This window comes from Osmia lignaria, unplaced genomic scaffold, assembly GCF_051020975.1.
Source record: "Osmia lignaria lignaria isolate PbOS001 unplaced genomic scaffold, iyOsmLign1 scaffold0003, whole genome shotgun sequence".
In the NCBI taxonomy this organism is placed as follows: domain Eukaryota; kingdom Metazoa; phylum Arthropoda; class Insecta; order Hymenoptera; family Megachilidae; genus Osmia; species Osmia lignaria.
Window position 1 is genome coordinate 27,865 of NW_027478160.1, and position 22,136 is coordinate 50,000.

General features: G+C 41.9%; 1 non-coding gene across 1 annotated transcript; it reads left to right on the forward strand.

The window, feature by feature from the left end:
- The first annotated feature begins 9,160 nt into the window (after nt 1–9,160).
- Nucleotides 9,161–9,315, forward strand: LOC143306250 (5.8S ribosomal RNA). Its single transcript, XR_013063701.1, has one exon. It is a non-coding gene; the product is annotated as a 5.8S ribosomal RNA (ribosomal RNA).
- Nucleotides 9,316–22,136: the final 12,821 nt, after the last annotated feature.

Below are 22,136 nucleotides of genomic sequence, written 5' to 3' on the forward strand. Positions count from 1 at the left end.
AATTCAATTAATTTACGATCCTCCTCCATGTCTCAACCGAGTATATGGCACACGGAGATGGAGTAAACCAGTACCGCCGATGATCATGTCAACCAAAGATAAGAAACCGCGTGAAGCTTAAGCCATAAACCATACGCCATATAGATGCGCAACCTTCGAGGAATTTCGTAAAATTTACAGTTCGTCCCATTATGTCTGTTGTCTATTAAATTAGTTATCAAATTAATTAATTGATTATTACACGGAACGTACAAGCGCCCGCGACTAAATACATCAATAAAACACTTTCAATAAATTACAGTGAACGAAACCAAACAGGAATAGAATGTAACGGAAGGTAACGATAGCGGAAAACATTCCGGTATCTCACTAAATAAAGTAAAGTACGCAACACTATTCGTTGATAATAATTACAAATTATCCTTAGTTGGTAACCATCCGCAGCACCGGCAGCCAAATATTATCGGCCACAAGCATTCTACTTATTTACCATACAATACTCGGCCGTTCATCCCGTAACGGTTATTCACCGACCAACTATCCGCCGCGCAGCAGTTACCCACCGCGCGCCAGATATCTGCTACATCACAGTTACCGACAGCTAAGCTATCCGTCGCGCAACCGCGCCATCCTAGGAAGCCATACTTACCATCAGACTTACCATAAAAGATAAGTCCGATATCCAATACTATTCACGGAAAGGTAATTATAAACGGACAAATAAGACCCCAGACGGATTAAAATCAAGAATAAATCAATTAATAAAACATTACCACGACTCACGGGAAAAGTAATTATAAAAGCAAACGGGCAACAAATAGAACCCCAGACGGATTAAAATCAAGAATAAATCAATTAATAAAACAATACCACGGCTATCATTTATTATTTATAAATATATAGATCATACGTTTGCAATAGTGTAGGATGAAGTAAATGTTAAGTATAAACAATGATGAAGATAGAATGAAATGAAAGAAATGAAATCAACCCGAATAAGATCCGCAGATTGCAGGACGCATCATGTTACTGCCTATCGCGCCGCAGGAAACAAACTACGCAGAACAACGAAACAAAGAAACCGCCACAGAACGAAAGGCCGAATAAATAAACGAATGAAACATTCAACCTAAACAGAATCGAAATCAAATATAACCATCTCACAACGTCAGATAACGCATATAGTCAGGAAAGTCACGCAGGACCAATCATGTAACACCCAGTCAGTTAATAAATAAATGTAACCAAAGTAGAATCAAAGCAACCAAGGCAGCAGGTAACTAGCAGAAAGGAGATATAAAAGAAAAGAAGAGAAAAGAAACAAACAAGGTAATGATTATAATAACGCATAATAAATTTAAACAAGAGTAGCACAAGTTAATGACATGAATATTAATTCCTACAGGAACAGCACACCGTCATCAAAGAGCTATACTATTATCGAAGAGAAACAGCTTGAATAAATTGAATTAAAGAATACCAGAGAAGAATATCAAAATGTCAAAATGTCCAAGGAATGTCCAAGGATAGAGGTGACAAGAAATAAAATAAAATAAATGATGGTAGACAGTGATACGTGGCACAAATAAATTAAAATATAGAAAATATATATAGAATAATTGTATGCAAACAAACCATAATTATATTAATATTAATACCATTTACAGAACTTTGTACCATCGTGAGTCAAAATAAACTAAATCTTAACAGTTACCTTGATTCAATTTAATTCAGAATGAATGAACAATGACAGCATGAAATGAACGACTGAACAATGAAATAATCAATTAAAGATATTAAGAAGAATGAGGTAAATAATGAGGTAAATAATAAATAATAAGCATAAAGTAAAAGTGAGGGCCGTAACCAACCTAATGTAAATAATGTAATGTAATGCACTGTAATATAAGTAATTCAATATAATGCAAAACAGAATGCAATAATAAACTGAATACAAAATACAAAATACAAGAAGTGAATTCAATAGATATAACCGTAAAGATTATTAACTACAATACTCTATTTCTTTACCAGAGTAGATTATAAGTTAGACTGTAACTGGTAAATGGTAGATGATAAATGGTCATGTCAATACAACTGCAAATAGAACTAATTAATGAATGACATATCAAAATAGAGTAGCTAAAGCAACAAATAGATGAATCAAATATAAAGTACGCAGATCAATAAACACTATACCAGTGTATAAACTGAAATAAGACTAAATGAAATAAAGTAAAATAGAATAATAAATAAGTAAATAAATAAGAGTTCTTGAATGATAAGATTATAATAAAATTCACGCACAATCAAAGCATTTGGATGGACAAAACCACTTATCATTGTAGAGAAGGCAAAACTTAATTAAAATAAAGTAGTATAAATCATATCCATTAACTTTAATTGATCAGAATGAATGAGTGAATGAGTGAATGAATAATGAATAATGAATAATGAATAATGAATGAATGGATGGAACGATTAAGGAAATTAAAGATTAAGGAAAATAAAGAAGGTAAGAAGGCGTAAGTGAAAGCAAGAAAGCAGGAATGTGTCAGAACGAATAAACAATGAGAGAATGAAAAAATGAACGATTGAACAGTGAAATAATCAATTAAAGATGTTAAAGAAGAATGAGGTACATAATGAGGTAAATAATAAATAATAAGCATAAAGTAAAAGTGAAGGCCGTAACCAACCTAATGTAAATAATGTAATGTAATGCACTGTAATATAAGTAATGCAATATAATGTAAAACAGAATGCAATAATAAACTGAATACAAAATACAAAATACAAGAAGTGAATTCAATGAAATATAACCGTAAAGATTATTAGCTACAACACTCTATTTCCTCACCAAAGTAGATTATAAACTAAATTATAAATGGTAAATGATTATGTCAATGCAAATGCAAATAGAACTGATTATTGGATGACGTATCAAAATAAAGTAGCTAAGGCAACAATGAAATCCAATGTAAAGTACGCAGTTCAATAAACACTATACCAGTGTATAAACTGAAATAAGAATAAAATGAAATGAAATAAAAATAAAATAAATAAATAAGTAAATAATAAATAAGAGTACTTGGATGATAAGATTATAATAAAATTCACGCACAATCAAAACATTTGGATGGACAAAACCACTTATCATTGTAGAGAGAGCAAAACTTAATTAAAATAAAGTAAAATAAAGTAATATAAATCATATCCATTAACTTTAATTGATCAGAATGAATGAGTGAATGGATAATGAATAATGAATAAATAATAAATGAATGAATGGAACGATTAAGGAAATTAAAGATTAAGGAAAATAAAGAAGGTAGAAGGCGTGAGTGAGAGCAAAAAGCAGTACTATATCAGAACGAATAAACAATGAGAGAATGAATGAATGACTGAACGGTGAAATAATCAATTAAAGATAATAAAGAAGGATGAGGTAACTAACAAGATAGATAATAAGGCATAAAATATAAAATGAAGGCTGTAATCAACATAATGTAAATAGTGTAATGTAATATAATGTAAAACAAAATGAAATATACTAAAATAGAATACAAAGTACCAGAAGTGAACTCAATGAAATATAACCGTAAAGATTATTAGCTACGACACTCTATTTCCTCACCAAAGTAGGTTATAAACTAAATTATAAATGGTAAATGATTATGTCAATGCAAATGCAAATAGAACTGATTATTGGATGATGTATCAAAATAAAATAGCTAAAGCAACAATGAAATCAAATGTAAAGTACGTAGTTCAATACACACTATACCAGTGTATAAACTGAAATAAGAATAAAATGAAATAAAATAAAATAGAATAAATAAATAAGTATATAATAAATAAGAGTACTTGAATGATAAGATTATAATAAAATTCACGCACAATCAAAACATTTGGATGGACAAAACCACTTATCATTGTAGAGAGAGCAAAACTTAATTAAAATAAAGTAAAATAAAGTAATATAAATCATATCCATTAACTTTAATTGATCAGAATGAATGAGTGAATGAATAATGAATAATGAATAAATAATAAATGAATGAATGGAACGATTAAGGAAATTAAAGATTAAGGAAAATAAAGAAGGTAGAAGGCGTGAGTGAGAGCAAAAAGCAGTACTATGTCAGAACGAATAAACAATGAGAGAATGAATGAATGACTGAACAGTGAAATAATCAATTAAAGATAATAAAGAAAAATGAGGTAACTAACAAGATAGATAATAAGGCATAAAATATAAAATGAAGGCTGTAATCAACATAATGTAAATAATGTAATGTAATATAATGTAAAACAAAATGAAATATACTAAAATAGAATACAAAGTACCAGAAGTGAACTCAATGAAATATAACCGTAAAGATTATTAGCTACAACAATCTATTTCCTCACCAAAGTAGATTATAAACCAAATTATTAATGGTAAATGGTAAATGATAAATGATTATGTCAATGCAAATGCAAATAGAGCTGGTTATTGAATGACGTATCAAAATAAAGTAACTAAAGTGACCACGAAATCAAATCAAATCAAATGTAAACTGCGTAGTTCGATAAACACCATACCAGTGTATAGACTAACAATAAATAGATAAATAAGTAAATAAGTAAATAAGGATACTTAAATGATAAGATTATAACAAACCCTGCACCATCAAAGCATTTGAATGGACAAACCACTCATCATCATAGAAATAAAACTAAAGTAAAATAAATCATATCATATCCATTAATTTAACTTTAATTGATCAGAATGAATGAATGAGTTAATGAATAATGACTGAATGAATGGGAAGATTAAGGAAATGCAAGATTTAGAAAAATAAAGAAGGTAAGGAAGGTAACGTGAGTGAAAGAAGGCGTGAATGAAAGCAAGAAAGCGTGAATGTAATACAATATTATAAGTAAGTAAGTAAAGGAAAGGAAAGTAAATGAGCACCCACCACGCAACAAATAAACTACATAAAACTATTTACACCAAAAGCACAAAAGCAATCCCTCATCGCACCACATCATTAAAACAAACACACTAAACCTGAAATAAACTAAAACAAAACAAAACTGGAACTGGAACAAGAGGAACAATTAAAAACACAACCCGGATTGTCCAATTTATTTATTTATTAATCAATTCAATTTATTTCAGCACATGTCACTGCTGCATCGTCCAAAATGAAATATGTAAGCCACGATATAAGAAAGAAATAAAGGAATAAATGAATAAATACGATGAATACTATGAATGAGATAATCGAATATCAGAATCGAAAGAACAAGAAAAGTAAACCACGTAACCACGTAACCAATAAACACGTTAAATACGTTGCACCACGGATATAAATCGATGAAAATGACAAATATAATAAAATAAAATAAATAAACCAAACAATAAGCCGAACAACCGGATGACAAGCGGACTACGTACTGAATCACAAAATAAAGGAAATAAATAAATGCAATACCCGTAATGACGCGAAAGATATTAAATAACATGAACCATGAGATATGAAATATGAATGTAGATGGTAAATAAAATAAATAAAATAGAATACGATGGGTAATGAAATAATAAGACGAGACAGCAATGTAAACCGCGTAAACCATTAACACATGAAAAAGCGATATTAACCACTGATATTAATATATATAGAACCAAATAGAACGGTAAATACGATGAGACGATAAATAAATTGAACAATTAAGGGGGTAGACACGGCACGTGACCTCTCCGATTCGGGACGTCGGTATTACAGCAGTTTTTTCGTTGGGCCTAGTGGAGCCACTTGCGTGGTCTGGTACGAACTTGAAAGGTTTAATTCTCAGCTAGCGTGCGCGCAACACGATCTAGGAAGGCAACAGCGCCTCAAGCATTTTTACAAACACATTCAAACGCTCATCTCGCCAGAGGCATCGCGACGATCCGCCTGAAGAACGAAAGCGAAACATTGGCGCGTGGTTAGAGTGAGATGTAGGGTGATCATGCTATCCTTCTTTCAACCTAAATGATAGAATTGTCCCGCTCCGATAAATTCTGACTGACTGAACGCGTGGATTTTATATAGCGCACCGTAGCACCCCTCGCTGCTGAAAAATATATGCCTACTCTGAAGAACCGAAGGAACGTGCAATCTGAGAAACTTTTTAGAAAAAGTTATTAACTTCTTTAAATAAATGTTTCTTAATTAATAAAAATATACAGGATACGTCATGCAATTTCTGACGGGTTATATCTTGAATTTGATAAGAGATAGGAAAAAGCTGTTTATGTAAAAGTTCAATGGTATGATAATGTCTATTTTTCTGTGATTTCATCTTCTCCGTGAATGCAACGATGCACTCAAAAATGCAAATCCACTTTTTATTTAAATGGAATTGCATCAATTTTTACTTGTGTCAACTCCTTGAAACATTCTGCATAAAAAAGTACTAAGTATGGTACTATTAGAACTAATAAATGGAGGGACCTCGCATATATTCAGCCGAGATGTCAAATCTCGAATTAGATGCGACGACCAGCCAAGCGTGAACGTAGAAAGGGACAGACAGTGGAGGAGAGAGAGAGCGGTCTAATGATCAAAGGAAAGAGCCGAAACGTATCGGTGTAACTAATACTAATTCAATTATAAAACTTTTTTATTTTTGACTTTTTTTTACTGAAACTTTTACTAGCGCATTGGTGAAATTTTTCTGATTAAAATGATACCAAACACGATATAGTTTGAATGGGGTGAGGTTTGTTATGGGGCGCTGTGGAAAATCCAGGCGGGCGGCAGTCAAATCTTAGCGAAAGGGGACAATCTCAACATTCAGAATGAGAGAAGGACAGCATGACTGTAGTGCGTCTCACTCAGCGTTCGGGCGATGTTGCCTTTTTCGCTTGCCTTCGTAGCACAGTTCGAGTGACGTAATCAAGCTAACGCTTGATTCTGACTACGATTCCAAATCGGCAGCCTTTCTACTTAGACGCCACCTTATAACTACTAGCTGAACTAAATTTGTCACGTGACTTGCTCTGTAGTATCCAGATAATGGCGGAACTCGTCTTTGGGAATGCTTTTACGGGAATCGGTTATTCGTCCTTATACGAGAAGATCTTGAGCTGAATAAGGGCTCATTCGAAAGAGGAAGGTTCAATGCAGGGCGGTCAACTCACCGTTTGAGTCACAAAACTCTTTTAGTGGCCTAAAAATGCTTCCAATTTGCAACTGCATTTTGTCGATTTTTTCTTCTACTTTCGACACTGATATTATTAAATATACACATAATCTCGTTAAACCATGAGTTGACCGCCCTGCATTGGACCTTCCTCTTTCGAATGAGCCCTTACCCAGCCCTATGTGTTCTCATATAAGGACAAATAACCGATTCCCGTAAACCCATTAATAGGCCCGTTTTTGCCGGTAATGTCACCTCGCTGCATTACCCGTGTCTACCCCCTTAAATCACGCAAAGGGACGTAAATTGCGCAGGTTTATTAATCACACAATTATACCGTTGCGAATAAATAAATAAATAAAAGACAACAATGAGATAAAATAAAATTACGGTAATAAAATAAATAAGACAAATAATGAATGTAACGCAAGTTGCATAAATTATCAAGGCACACTACCCCACTGTACTATAATAAATAAATAAAATAAATAAATGAAACAGATAACACAGAATAACACAAAATAGTGTTAAATATCAATATGTAAGTATAAACAGCGAAGGAAAAGTAAAATAAAATATAGAACACTATAAACGATAAAATAATGAAGCGAAACATAAAATAAAATGAAAATTGATAAAAGCGTTAAAATGACAATAGAAAATAATGAAAATAATAAAATAAGATAAGAAAATAAGAAAATACGATGAATAAATATGCAAAACCGGAAACACCGGATAATCGAATAATCGAATCGATTAATCGAATGTGTTAATAAACAAATAATTAAATAATACAGCGGAATAACGTGCCAGTCAAACACATGCAACCAGATAGTAAAATAAAGTAAATTAATATTAATAATACACATAACGAAGGAATATCGAAAAATATTGAAAAAATATCGATGCACTTTTACACAAATCACTTAATAAACCGACGCAATTAACGGAAAACAAAATAAAATCAGAATAAGAACAGAATAAAGGAATAAAAATAATACGTCACCAAACCGTTGACCTAATTTCCCATCGTCTGTCCTCTTCTATCCAAGGCCCGGGCCGCGCGTGCAGGTTGACTATCCTTGTCCAACCACAGCAGCCATCTTGAAAACCTGTCAATCCTGTCTGATCTTGCATGCGTTGTCTTCATTAATTGAATCACAAAAAGTCACAAAAAACGCGGAATTTTAATGCGAAACGTTCCCGATTAACCAAAATTGTCCGTAAATAATGTCTAATGTTCATAATTAACGCCACGAATACCGGGAACACACGTGGAAATGCCGCGTAACACGCACATCACATTTTCGTTATTTAACAATAAATTAACACATTATTTAATCACAAAACACAACAATAGCACTCCCGAACACTTAATAAACACTATTTAACAAAAAACGCGAATAAATAAGCCGCTTTTCACCGCGTTGCGAAACCAACCACGGAGCGACCACGAAACACGTCCGCTCTCCTCGACGCGTCGAGCGGGGACCTACTTGCGGGTAACCTGGAATCTACGAAACACGCACCGTGGTAAGATTCGTGCGTCCGCCTGATCGATGTGTGTTGTTTACGGACCGGCTGAGAAGCGACGATAGCGAGTCTTTGAAAAACTATGTGTCCATTAGTTAGACCGATCGTCGCCGGCCGTGTGTCTGTTCGAATCTCGCAACCCACGATTCAGCGACAGGACGCGCGCTCGCATTCCTTGTGTGCGTTCGTACTTTTCAAGGTTTTTAAATGTACTTTACGCCCGACCGTCGAGAGGAGCGTGCCACTGGGCGTTTCTCCGACGGTTTCCGTCCTTGGACGCGATCGTGTCGTCAACGATCGAACAAACAAACAAATACGTTGGCGACGCCCGAATTCGCTCTCCCGCACGCGCCGGGTGGGAGAAGTGATGTGGGTATCGAATGTGATGCGTGTTAATAATGAAAATAACACTCTAAAGATCTAAAGAGTTTGAAATACAAAATTTTACGATTACCCTGAACGGTGGATCACTTGGCTCGTGGGTCGATGAAGAACGCAGCTAATTGCGCGTCAACGTGTGAACTGCAGGACACATGAACATCGACATTTCGAACGCACATTGCGGTCCACGGATACAATTCCTGGACCACGCCTGGCTGAGGGTCGTTTTCTTAACAAAAGACTGCTTGCGTTTGCTTCTCGAAAAAAGAGTAATTCATTTCTTTCTAAACATCTCGCCGTCGTTCAACGAAAGTAGAACGTTTCGGAGCGGGATTATCGAACGAAATTGAAAGAATGAATGAACGATAAACAAAGAAAGAGTCGCAACGTACGAGCGATAGTTGGGCAGTTCGTCGGCGTTTGTCGTGGAAACGATGTGACGAAAATCGCAACCGATACACTAAATGCAGGCCGTTAAAGGAGAGAAACAAATTTCGAAATATCTCTTCGAACTAGCGCAAGTGCGTCGCGGCGCGCGAGTCGTTCGTTAAAATTTATAAACGACCGCCCGTGAAAGCACCGAGTTCTCGGAAGATAATCTATAAAGATTCTCCATCCTGCTGGAAGTTATCGGATCGGCGCGATTGTTCACTTGTAGAAATCCACGCTCCCGACGTTGCCAGAAACGATATTTACGAAAGGTGTGTCAAAAATAAACGAAAGAAGCTCTCCTATAAATTTAGAAAAAGCAAACGAGTGAAATGTTTGAGATGATAATTTGCTGAAATGCAAGCTCGAATAGCCCCAGGGTTTCGAATGATTCCCCGCGCTTTATACATCTCTCTGTTTACAAACGGTGTATAAATGAAAGATCGCTTCAGATGGGTAGTCGCTGTTTGACGCGCGATGCTGTTCCTTTTTTTTTGTCTGTCTGTGCGTTTAGCTTCGCTAAACAAGTTAAATGGTTAAAAAGCGTCGAAAAAGCGAATACACACGCGACAAGACAAATCTAACGAGTAAAGGAACGCTCCGCTCCAAGATAAAAATGGTTGTTTACAATCAATACAGCGTTTCGGTACCCCTGATCGTAGTCTGAAACTGTGTAACAAAAGAGAGGAAAGCGAATGGTGAAGGAACTTCGAAGCCTCCGTGGCGTGGCTAGAACTTGTGATAAAAGTATGTTTGCAGCAATTATGCATGCTCCCGTTAAAACAGCATTTCAATGTCTCGCATGGCTTAAAGCTCTAGGAGGCTTCAACATTTAGAATACATACGGACTACTTCGTTTGTTAAAGATAAGCGAAGACCGCGCGACCATCGCTCGGTCGTCCAGTCCTCGAAAGTTTTGTTGCGTTCCAAAGAAGAGACAAATGGGGTTTACCCTTGCGCTAAGGGGAGAAGAAGAGAAAAGCAGTTGTTAAATCTAAGAGGTGTGTGGAGTACATCGCGTGTTGGTTAAAATTGTTAAATGAAGTATACGCGAAATGTTCTCTCGCTCTTGCTTTTCCTCTTGCTTCCGTGGCGCTCGAAAAGAAGGGATGATAAATAAAGAAACCTATTCGAAATCTCTTGTGGAACAAAAAATAATACGGACGGACGTTAAAATTGAACCGAGACGAAATGGATCGTCTTGCGAGTTGTCTTCGCTTTGAAATTGTTAAAAATTGATAAAAGCAATACGACGAAGCTGCAGTCCGCAAAATGTTTGAAGCAAAAAGGAAATAACACGAAAATTATGGGAACGTCGTGTCTCAACTTTTTTTTCCCTCTTGTGCTCGTTTCATCGAACGATAAATACAAACATTTTGAAACGAGAGAGGAGGAAAAATTGAATATGCGAAAGGTTGATTCACGCACAGTTTCTCTACGTGTTTGCTTTTTTGCTTCTTTTCGTTTATTTTTTTTTTTTTTGCATCGAGCATCATTATTCACCTTTCGATGAAACCAAAGAAATTGACGACCTCAGAGTAGGCGAGATTACCCGCTGAATTTAAGCATATTATTAAGCGGAGGAAAAGAAACTAACTAGGATTTCCTTAGTAGCGGCGAGCGAACAGGAATGAGCCCAGTACTGAATCCCGCGGTACCGCCGCTGGGAAATGTAGTGTTCAGGAGGATCCGTTTATCCCGAGACATCGAATTGCGTCCAAGTCCATCTTGAATGGGGCCATTTACCCATAGAGGGTGCCAGGCCCGTAGTGACCGGTACGCGTTTCGGGAGGATCTCTCCTTAGAGTCGGGTTGCTTGAGAGTGCAGCCCTAAGTGGGTGGTAAACTCCATCTAAGGCTAAATACGACCACGAGACCGATAGCGAACAAGTACCGTGAGGGAAAGTTGAAAAGAACTTTGAAGAGAGAGTTCAAGAGTACGTGAAACCGTTCAGGGGTAAACCTGAGAAACCCAAAAGATCGAATGGGGAGATTCATCGTCAACAACGCTGGCTCCCGTTGGTGCGCGATGCCCCGGATGGACCTTCGGGTTCCATTAGCGAGGGCACACCACCTTCGGCGAATGTTCCGGCGAGGTAGTCGTGCACTTCTCCCCTAGTAGAACGTCGCGACCCGTTGCGTGTCGGTCTACGGTCCGAGGCGGAGCCTGTCCGTCACCTTAACGGTGTTCGTGACAGACCCTCGGTTGCCTGGCCGACTGCGCGACGGTACTCAGACGGTATCAGGCCGCAACCAATCCATTTTCGAATGTGTGTGCGTCAGGACCGCCGCAAGCTAGGTTCAGTTATAATTACCCGGATGTACGGACTATGCGCCGTCCCCGGGTCTGGCCAGCTGTTAGCAGGAGGAGTCCTTGGACTGGCCAAGCTTTGAATTACCGGTCGGCGACGCTATTGCTTTGGGTACTCTCAGGACCCGTCTTGAAACACGGACCAAGGAGTCTAACATGTGCGCAAGTCATTGGGATATAAATAAACCTAAAGGCGAAATGAAAGTGAATGTCGTCCTCTGCGTCGACCTAGGGAGGATGGGCCTCGTTACGATTAGGCCTCGCACTCCCGGGGCGTCTCGTTCTCATTGCGAGAAGAGGCGCACCTAGAGCGTACACGTTGGGACCCGAAAGATGGTGAACTATGCCTGGTCAGGACGAAGTCAGGGGAAACCCTGATGGAGGTCCGTAGCGATTCTGACGTGCAAATCGATCGTCGGAACTGGGTATAGGGGCGAAAGACTAATCGAACCATCTAGTAGCTGGTTCCCTCCGAAGTTTCCCTCAGGATAGCTGGCACTCGCTCGAACGTTATTGCGAGTCTCATCTGGTAAAGCGAATGATTAGAGGCCTTGGGGCCGAAACGACCTCAACCTATTCTCAAACTTTAAATGGGTGAGATCTCTGGCTTGCTTGCATCAAATGAAGCCATGAGATTTTATTATTGGATCAGAGTGCCAAGTGGGCCAATTTTGGTAAGCAGAACAGGCGCTGTGGGATGAACCAAACGCAGAGTTAAGGCGCCTAAGTCGACGCTTATGGGATACCATGAAAGGCGTTGGTTGCTTAAGACAGCAGGACGGTGGCCATGGAAGTCGGAATCCGCTAAGGAGTGTGTAACAACTCACCTGCCGAAGCAACTAGCCCTGAAAATGGATGGCGCTGAAGCGTCGCGCCTATACTCCGCCGTCAGTGGCAAGTGGGGCTGGACAAAATTTGGTCCTCCATGAAGCCCTGACGAGTAGGAGGGTCGCGGCGGTGTGCGCAGAAGGGTCTGGGCGTGAGCCTGCCTGGAGCCGCCGTCGGTGCAGATCTTGGTGGTAGTAGCAAATACTCCAGCGAGGCCCTGGAGGACTGACGTGGAGAAGGGTTTCGTGTGAACAGCCGTTGCACACGAGTCAGTCGATCCTAAGCCCTAAGAGAAATCCTATGTAAATGAGGTGTCCTAAAGCTCTCAGTTAAAAAGCAACAACAAAACTGTTAAATATGGCTAAATCGAATTTATAAGAAGTAGTTGCAGAGATGCACACCCATTGGGCGAAAGGGAATCCGGTTCCTATTCCGGAACCCGGCAGCGGAACCGCATACCATTCGGGCCCTCGTAAGAGTGTTCGTCGGGGTAACCCAAAATGACCTGGAGACGCCGTCGGGAGATCTGGGAAGAGTTTTCTTTTCTGTATAAGCGTTCGAGTTCCCTGGAAACCTCTAGCAGGGAGATAGGGTTTGGAACGCGAAGAGCACCGCAGTTGCGGCGGTGTCTGGATCTTCCCCTCGGACCTTGAAAATCCAGGAGAGGGCCACGTGGAGGTGTCGCGCCGGTTCGTACCCATATCCGCAGCAGGTCTCCAAGGTGAAGAGCCTCTAGTCGATAGATTAATGTAGGTAAGGGAAGTCGGCAAATTGGATCCGTAACTTCGGAATAAGGATTGGCTCTGAGGAGCGGGGCGTGTCGGGCTTGGTCGGGAAGCGGGTCTGGCTGACGTGCCGGGCCTGGGCGAGGTGAACGGTTGGCGACTTCGGTCGCATCCCGGGATCCGAGCTCGGTCCCGTGCCTTGGCCTCCCGCGGATCTTCCTTGCTGCGAGGCTTCCGTGGCGGTTAACGCCGTCGTGGTCGCTTCTTCGGCCGCCATTCAACGCTTAGCTCAGAACTGGCACGGACTAGGGGAATTCGACTGTCTAATTAAAACAAAGCATTGCGATGGCCCTCACGGGTGATGACGCAATGTGATTTCTGCCCAGTGCTCTGAATGTCAACGTGAAGAAATTCAAAAAAAAAAAAAAAAAAAAAAAAAAAGCGCGGGTAAACGGCGGGAGTAACTATGACTCTCTTAAGGGGCCTCGTCGCGCTCACGGTGTCTTCCCTCCGGCTCAGCCGTTCAGTTGTTGCCAACTGAACGTTGCCCAGCTCCCACCTCGTGGAGGTGCGGAGGGATCGGGAGCCACTTAACATCGAGTGACACCGTGAGCGCGACGTGGTCGCTTTTGAGAGTCGTAGTTACAGGGACGGTGATGCGTAATACAGGCCTTTGGCCCCTCAGCCTCTCCCGTCCAAGTCGCACTACCTACCTCCTCGGGGTACCTGCCGGTAACATGGTGGTCAAATGACTCCATGGCTAAACGGAGTGCGGCGACCCGGGCGAAAGCCCAATGGACCTCTCGGGTTTGCAGCCCGTTTGGTTCATGCCCTCGGGCAAATTATATTGCACCAAAGAAAAATGAAACAAGCCTCGGACGCTGCCGGTCCCGAGCAGTGGCGGCAGCATTGGTGGATCCTTCTACCCAGGGAGCAAGCAGCTCTCTGGCTTACGACGACAAAGGCAATGCAAAAAAGGATTACGATTTGGATCATAACACAAATACCTGTCCATCATGTAAGATAAATTTGAGTGGCCGACCAACCTCGAGTATAACCCAGCATAAATGGCGCTGTAATGCACCACCAATACAACTCAACGGTTACACGTGTGACATATGTAAGAAGTCCTACAAAACTTATGCCGGTTTACGTCAACACCAACGTAAAACACACACTGAACAGTATAATAATACAGACTTAGAATTACGAGACAAACGAATAGCCGCATCAAGATCGCAATATACAGATGGTGAAATCAGAATGATTGCATACCACGAAGCCAAAATACCCAATAGACAAAACATGTTAAAAAAAGACATTATTAAAATATTATCTGATATCTCCGGACGACCGATTGAAGGCATAAAGAAGTTAAGAAATAGAGAAATATATAAAACATACCTTACTAAACAGATCGAAGATGCAGCCATGGAAGATATACGCAAAATATGCCCGCTAACACCCAGGGTAGTGCTGACAAGACTAGAGGATATTCCAAACAGAGATGCTGTGCAAGAACCGTCGTCAGGTGAATGCCATGTTGGAGATGTGGCTGAATCATGTAGAGTAATACCATCTCAAGAAATTTGTCATCTCTTGCAGGAACTTCGTACTGAAACAACAAATGAAATGTCTCGTATTATTGAAGCTGTACTGGGAAATGCTCCAATAACGAATATTATGACCATGTTAGACGAATATATAAAAGCTATTCCTACAAACACAATACAAAATAATAATGCATGCAATAGTAAAAACTCGACCGATAAAACCAGTAAAATAAGAAATAAAAACAAAAATAAAAATAACATGCATAGAAACAATAACAAAAGCAGCAAACGAAATGGAAAATACATTAAAACCTACGAAAAACGAATTGGAAACCGGGCTAAAAGAAAATCAAGCGATTACGCGCGTATACAAAAATTATATAAAACAAATCCCAGCCAGGTAGCAGAATATATACTTACCAGTAATGAGCTTAATGTAAAACAAGCACCTCCGATGGATAAATTTACTGAATACTATAAAAAACTGTTTGAAAAAAATGAATTAGGATGGAAACCCACAAAACATAGGCTAAATAAACTAACTAACTTATGCTACCCCATAACATATGTTGAAATACATGAACAGTTGTCAAAATTAAAAGAATCTGCTCCTGGTGTAGATATGATCGACCGAAAAATCCTTCGCAGTATGCCGCGACATGACCTGCATGCCTTACTGAATATTATGTGGGGTACGAAGACCTTGCCCCCCATCTTGCGATTAAATAGGACAACACTGTTGCCTAAAGCCGGGGATCTTACCGACCCCAAACAGTGGCGCCCTATCACAATATCGAGTAGAATACTCCGCCTACTTAATAAGATAGTGGTTACTCGTTTAGAAGATCACATACGTCTCTCAAGTGCTCAAAGAGGTTTCACTAAAACAGATGGCATAATGGCTAATAGTACAATCCTACAAACTATAATCAAAATGAATAGACGCAAAGCCAAACCATTCACTATTTTATCAATAGATCTTGCAAAAGCATTCGATTCTGTAAATATAACATCGATAATAGATGCACTAAATAAAAAAGGAATAGATTCTCACACAATAGAGTACATTGAAAATACATACAAAGACGTAACTACTATTCTAGAGTGTCATGGCTCTCGATCCGCGCCGATTAATATAAATCGTGGAGTAAAGCAAGGCGACCCCATGTCAGGATTCTTGTTCAATTTAGTAATAGATGACTTATTGCGCAAATTAGACCAGCGCGAAGGCATAGAGGTCAATGGTGCCAAAATAACAGCTATGGCGTTCGCGGACGATATTGTAATCCTCGCACCGAATCCGAAAATCATGTCCACCCATATTACAGTTGTTGAAAACTTCTTCATGAAGCATGGACTTACAGCGAACCCATTAAAATGCGCAGCGTTCCAGAACTTAATCGTGCCGGGCACGAAACGCTTAGTGGTTGATACACGCTCATACTTACGTATAAATGGCACTCCAGTACCAACATTAGGAGTTGCATCACAGCTCAAATACTTAGGGTACAACTTTAAACACTGCGGAGTCATAGCACCATCACCCTCCAACCTAGAAAATATGCTAACTAAATTAAAAATGAGCCCGCTAAAACCATGGCAAAAACTTAACATTTTACAAAGATATTTAATTCCGCGTTTACACCATAGTTTACAAAGTATGGACATTAATAAAAAGAAACTTAAATATATAGATAACTGTATAATAAAATTTGTGAAGACAGTGTTACATCTACCAATTACTACTCCTACGCCTTATATTCATGCCCCACTTAGGAACGGCGGACTAGGGATACCATCACTAACATTACACATACCCGCGGTTTACCTACGACGACTTGAGCGACTAAGAATACGTGGAGACGATCAAACAAAAAAAGTGTTAGGAGCGTTAGTTGTGGAACAATTATTAAACCGATTGAAGAAAGTGTTATGTAATGTAAATATGGCAACAAAACATGCAACCCAACAATACTGGGCCGACCAGCTGCATAATACCGCGTTAGGCAAAGGTTTAACCTCGATGACGCCTGGGATCTCATCATGGATATATAGTCCACCAGACCATTGGAAAGGTAGAGACTATATTGGCGCAGTCCAGTTGAGAATTGGCCTTTTACCAACTAAAGGTGCACCGTATATGCCTAAAGCTGACTGCAGAAATGCGTCATGCGTAGGAACGCGTGAATCATTATACCACGTGCTGCAGCGATGTCCAGTAACCCACTACAATCGTATCAATAGACACGACAATATTAATAAAATAGTGAAAAAATCTCTGGAAAATAAAAACATTAAAATAGAAGAAGCACCGCGATTTTCAACTAAAGATAATAGATATGTACCGGATCTAGTCGCACTGAAAGAGGACGTAGCATATATAATAGAAACGACCGTTGCCTACGAAACGAAACAGATGTCCATGAGTAATGCCTATAACATAAAAAAGCAAAAATATAATACACCAGAGTTAATAAATAAAATAAAACATACTTACCAAGTCTCACAAGTTAAAATCATGCCGTTCGTTGCTGGAGCTCGCGGGAGTTGGCCTATTACTAACGATGATATAACCCATGAATTTAAGCTTCCACGAAATTTTAAAAACATAGTATGTACATCTGCCCTGCAGTGGGGTGTAACCATTCATCGCACCTTTATGAAATCCGTTTGGAGAAATAATTAATAAAATAGAAAACAGCGAAAATAATACATACCTTTAGCAGAAGCCTAGAACTAATACTCGAGCCTACCAGCGGGCCTTATACATAACATCGTGAAGTACACTGGAAAAATTGTTACGCCATTAATATAAACAATAACAAATGTTCTAGCCAAATGCCTCGTCATCTAATTAGTGACGCGCATGAATGGATTAACGAGATTCCCTTCTGTCCCTATCTACTGATCCGCCATCTTGGTTTTGTCGAGGACTGACGCGCTTCACGTCGCTCCGCGATATTTACGAGTTTTGTGTGGAATTTTTCTCAGGAAAATTACATCCTGTGCTCAGAAGTGTGTATTTAGTGCCAGTGGACATCCAGAGACATAAGGTTTAGTGCAGAACCCAGGATACACGAAGAAAAGTGGGAAAAACCGAGACGGGCGTGGTTCGCCTGGCCTGTCACCGGCCCCACCCAACTTCGGCCTGCTTCTGCCTAGCTGACTGCGACTCCACGTGTGCCTGTTACACCAGAAGTGCCAGAAACTCCCCAGATTGCTTAAAATCTGCCAGAGACTTCGATCAAGGTAAGTTTAGTAGGAATAATTGCTAATAAATATCTTCAGTAGATTTTAGGTTACTCCGCCATATTGGACGCCATATTGAGCGCCATATTGGACGCCTTCTTGGACGCTACCGCCGGTGGCGCCACAAGCGGCAGTTTCTCGGTATTAACACCGAGCAGTCTGATTGGCTGACGCCAGCGGACAGCGAAGCCTACGATTGGCTGACGCCAACGACGAGCGAGGTTGCTGATTGGCTTACGACATCGAGAAGCGACGAATCGAGTTGGCCAACGTTAGAGAATCTAGGACGACCTCGGCCATGGAAGCAAACGAGGACACAACCGACGCGGAGCTTATGACGACAGCTCGTCGCAGGACGAAGCACGTGAGGAAGCGCAAAATGTCCTCAGATACAGACCAGGAGCCGCCACAGAAGAAGAATGAAGCGCCAGACGCAGGTAAGCGGAAAATGCGCTGCGGCAACAGCCCTTCTCCGAAGCTTAGCGATAAGGAAAGCGAATCAAAGACCCCCCGCAAGCAGCAACGAGGCCCGATCCTCGAAATCAAGGAGAAATCAGAAGCCATCCAGAAGAAGCTTCTGAACATCATTACCGACCCGGACTACGGCTTCGATGCGGCCACAAGTAAGTACGTGGTAGCCAAGGTAATCAAATTACAAAGCCTGTTGCAGGAGTCCCTACTATTAAATAGTAACCTTGAGGGACAAATCGAGGTACTCCGGAACCAAACCGTGGAACAGAAAAAGGAGATAAGTGCCATCGAAAAGGCAAATGAAACGATACCTAGGCAGCCGAAAATGACGTACGCAGAACGTCTAGGCATCAGGTCTAAAACAGCGGAGCTCTCAAACCAAAAACAGAGCCCACCTAACGTGGTCATAATCAGACCAAAGGACGCGAAGCAGTACGAAACCAGCGACGCAACGAAACAGGCCCTAGTAAAGCTTGTATCGCCGAACGAGGACAACCTGCAAGTGAAGAACGTCAGGCGCACGCACAGCAGCGGCATCATAATCGAAACAGCTAAAAGCTGCAACGTAGAAGCCCTACTCAGGAATGAAAAGCTGAAAAGCGCTGGACTGCTGGTCGACGTCCCTGCAAAGAAGAGCCCGCGTATCATCGTCTACGGGGCTTCCAGACGAGAAGATGACAACGAGGTACTTCAGGCCATGATCAACCAAAACCTGAGCGATGAGGAAGCTACCAAATATAGGCAGCAAATCAAAATCGCCTTCAAAACAGGTAACAAGAACAATAAGGACAGTTGTAACCTGGTTCTTGAAGCATCGCGGGAAGCACGGGAAGTGCTCATAAAAAAGGAGCGCCTATATATAATGTGGCAATGCTGCCAGGTCCGGGACTACTTATCAGCTACAAGGTGCTATAAGTGCCAAAGCTATGGCCATACGACGAAATATTGCAGGAGCGAAGGCGACGTATGCGGCCACTGTGCGGAGGCAGGACACAGCTTCAAAAGCTGTCCCAATAAGGGCAAACAGGCATCATGTGTGAACTGCAAGAAAGCGGGAAAAACACACAATCACTGCGTAACCGATAAGGAATGCCCAGCGCATATTGCGGCGATAAACCAGGTACTGTCTAGAACCGATTATGGACAGTAAAATAAACCCACCACGAAACCGGATCGCGCAGGCCGCGAACACAAGAGCCACCACGGGTATTAGGGTAATGCAGCTGAACGCCCAGCGTTCGGCTGCAGTGATGGGCGAGGTACGTCAGCTCGTAACGGAAAAGCACCTGGACGTACTGCTACTACAAGAACCTTACGTCCGGCAGCACGGTACGAGCTACACCATCGGCGGCCTAGGGTCCGGAGCAAGAGTCGCAGCCACAAAGTCGCATCCCCCGGGGGCGGCTGTCGTGGTGTGTAACTCGAGCTTCGACGCAGTTTTTGTCTCGCAACTTAGCACAACCCATTGCGTATGCGTGGAAGTGTTGACCCCCGACTTCTCGTTTTACGCCGTCTCGTGCTATTTCCAGTACAGCGACGAAATCGAGGAGCACCTCAAACATCTTGAGGTGGTGTTCCGTTCACTAAGGGGGGAGAGATTGTTAGTATCGTTAGACGCCAATGCACGGTCGTCGCTCTGGGGTCCCCAGAGCACCGACGATAGAGGCGCCCTATTCGAGGGGCTCATCCGAGCATTTGGTATTGAAGTTGTGAACGACGTCTCGCAGCCGCCGACCTATTGGACGCCCAGAGGCTCATCATTCATTGATGTTACTCTGGCAACGCCCCCCATGTTTCGTTTCGTCAGAAGTTGGAGAGTTAGGTGCGACTGGGCGAATAGCGACCATAACGCCGTGGATATCGAGCTCAGGGTACCGAAAGCCAACGCGGTTGACCGATGTACCGCTAACACTCGGTTCGACACTAGTCGAGCCGATTGGGAGTTGTACGCCGGAACACTGGCCGACCTTTCCGGATCGAGGCTCGAGCCCCTGCAGCTCGAATCTGCAGAAGACGTAGAATACATGGCGGCGGCGCTCACGGGAGTCATCACTGACTCCTGTAGCGCGTCAATGCCAAGGAAACGTGTCTTTAGAAAATCTAACCCGTGGTGGACAAAGGAGCTGACACGGCTCAAAAAGAAGGTATACAGGCTGCGACGAGCCTTCCAGCAGGAACTGGAGGAACAACCCCGCAACCAGAAGCAGAAGGCGTATCGCGACGCCCTGCGAATGTATAATAAGAGCGTGAAACGCACAAAGCGAGAAAGCTGGCGTAACTTCGTGACGTCTAACGGCAACAACCAACCCTGGGGTGCGGTCTACAAGCTCCAGGCTAAGAAGATGCGCGTTGAAGGAGTGCTGAGCACTCTGCAACGTGGAAACAATCATACGGCAAGCCTGCAGGAAACCGCGAAAGTGCTGCTGGACGCACACATCCCAGAAGACCGAGAAGAAGAGGACACACCCGCGCAACGCGATATCAGAGAAGATGCAAAATCCGCACCGGACACAGAGGACACCCCGCCCTTCACAGAGGGAGAGGTAATGGCAGCCGTGAGGACATTCAAGAATAATAAGGCACCAGGGCCGGACCTCGTCGAGGTCCGTGCACTCAAAGCTTCAGTACGTACTATCCCCGGTGAAATAGTACGATTGTTCAACGGATGTCTCCGATGGGGTGTTTTCCCATCAGCATGGAAAGAGGGTTCTCTCCGAATCCTGCTGAAAGGGGCGGACAAAGATGAAAGAAACCCAAAGTCGTATAGGCCTATCTGTCTCCTCTCCGTCGTTGGGAAACTTTTCGAGAAACTCCTCAAGAAACGGCTACACCAGACGTCGTTGGCACCGGGACGGATTTCCGGCCGACAGTTCGGCTTCACCGCCGGAAAGTCGACGGAAGACGCGATCGTGGAACTGCGACGCGCAGTCGATGCCTCTCAGCATCGATACGTGACGGCGCTGCTCTTCGACATCTCGGGCGCCTTCGACAACGTCTGGTGGCCACTAGTACTAGCTAAATTGAAGGAGAAAGGTTGCCCGCAAAACGCCTTTAAGGTAATGCGGAGCTATTTCAGCGATCGTAAGGTACTCATCAAAATTGCGTCAGGAAAGGTATCCAAGCAGGCCACGAGGGGGTGCCCACAGGGCTCCGTCCTCGGCCCGGACTGCTGGAACCTCATGTTCGATGGACTCATCGCGCTACTAGAGTCACTAGGCTTCACTGTGATCGCCTACGCCGACGACCTCCTTGTCGTCGTATGCGGAGACAGTAGACGGGAACTAGAGACGATAGGTCAGCGCGTTGTAGACATCATTTTAGACTGGTGTTCTTCGGCCAAACTCGAGATTTCGGCCCGCAAAACTGAGGCAATTGTGCTCAGGAGCGGCTGGATCAAGAGGGCCCCGATAGGCAGACGGGGAGGAGCTCGCCCAGATAGGAAAAGGAAAGCCGTTCGCCCGTCCAAGACGGACTTGGCCA